Raw genomic sequence first — 1,947 nt, 5'->3', positions numbered from 1 at the left:
TGTGAGCAGTATGCTCATGAAAGACCTTGGGTGTGATAGCTTTTGTAAGAGGATCCGCAATCATGTAGTTAATACCTAAGTGTTCTATGGAAAGCTGCTCACTTTGTACCTTCTCCTTAACAACTAGGAATTTAATGTCAGTGTGTTTTGACTTTGCTGAACTCCTATTGTTGTTGGAGAACAACACGGTTGATTTATTGTCACAATATAACTTTAGTGGTCTTTCAATTCTTTCCACAATCTGCAGCCCAGTGACAAAATTTTTGAGCCATGAAGACTGAAGTGATGCCTCATAACATGCTATATATTCAGCTGCCATGGTGGATGATGCAACAAGATTTTGCTTGGCAGAACGCCAAGAAACTACACCACCAGCCAACAGATAAACATAGCCTGAAGTATATCGTATACTATCTTGGCATCCCGCAAAATCGGAGTCAGAATACGCAATGATCTCTAATTGGTCTGATCTCATATATGTGAGCATATAGTCTTTTGTTCCCTTTAAGTACCTCATGACCCTTTTGGATGCTTTCCATTGGTCCGTTCCTGGATTACTCATATATCTGCCTAAAACCCCAACTATGAAAGCTATATCCGGATGCGTACATACTTGAGCATACATAAGACTCCCTACAGCTGATGCAGGTACCCACATCATTAGTGGCAAGCAGTATGTCATCCACATACAAGAGCAAGAAAATGTACTTGCTCCCACTGAACTTGTGATACACACAATCTTCAACTGAATTCATCTCAAAACCAAAAGAGAGAATCACCTCATGAAATTTGTGGTACCACTGATGAGACGCTTGTTTTAGCCTATAGATGGATTTTGTCAATTTGCAAACCATATTCTTTCGGTCTCCCGTTACAAAGTGTTCTGGTTGCACCATATAAATCTTTTCATTAATGTTTCCATTTAGAAAAGCTGTTTTGACATCCATCTGATGAAGCTCCAAATCATAATGTGCTACAAGAGCCATGATTGTCCTAAGAGAGTCTTTCGATGAAACCGGAGAGAAAGTCTCTTTATAGTCAATCCCTTCCTTCTGAGTAAAACCCTTAGCTACAAGACGTGCCTTATACCTCTCCACATTACCATTAGAATCCCGCTTGGTCTTAAAAATCCATTTGCAACCAATGGGTTTCTTACCTTCTGGTAATGGGACAAGTGCCCAAACTTTATTGTCTTGCATGGATTTATACTTCTCTTTCATTGCTTCAATCCACTTTTCTGAATTGGAACTTTGGATGGCTTCACGAACATTTAATGGATCATTATCCATTAAGCAATCACCCTCATGTTCTAGGAAAAAACAAATGTAATCATCCAGAATTGCATTTCTCCTTTCTCTAGTGGATCTACGAAAAGCTATTGGCTCTTGCAACTCTTGTCCATGTTCTTGAGGGTTTTGAGTTTGTCCTTCATGAATTACTAACTCACCTTGAGCAGGGAAGGTTTCATCAACTATGTCTTGAGGAGGTTCCAAATTTGCTTCTTCAAAAGCAACCATATGAATCGCATCTGGAATAGATACAGATTCTTCCTCTAAGACAAAGTTTCTAACCTTATCTTCCCCTTCAAATTCAATATCCTCAAAGAACATGGTTGTACTCGTCGGATTTTAAATTTGGATCATAAAATTTATAGCCCCTTGATTTTTCAGAGTAACCAATAAAGTAATCGCTCACTGTACGAGAGTCCAATTTCTTTTCATGAGGCCTATAAGACCTTGCCTCAGCTGGACATCCCCACACATGAAAATGCTTTAGACTAGGCTTTCGCCCAGTGCAATGCTCATAAGGTGTTTTGGCAGTTGCCTTAGTTGACACCCCATGAAGAATATAAGCTGCAGTCTTAAGTGCCTCACCCTAGAGTGACTCTGGTAAGGTAGAGTGACAAATCATACTCCTTACCATGTCCTTAAGAGTCCGGTTTCGTCT

The sequence above is a fragment of the Lupinus angustifolius genome, chromosome LG09, assembly GCF_001865875.1.
Source record: "Lupinus angustifolius cultivar Tanjil chromosome LG09, LupAngTanjil_v1.0, whole genome shotgun sequence".
NCBI lineage: Eukaryota > Viridiplantae > Streptophyta > Magnoliopsida > Fabales > Fabaceae > Lupinus > Lupinus angustifolius.
The sequence above is the reverse complement of the archived record's forward strand: the minus strand, read 5'-3'. Positions refer to the sequence as shown.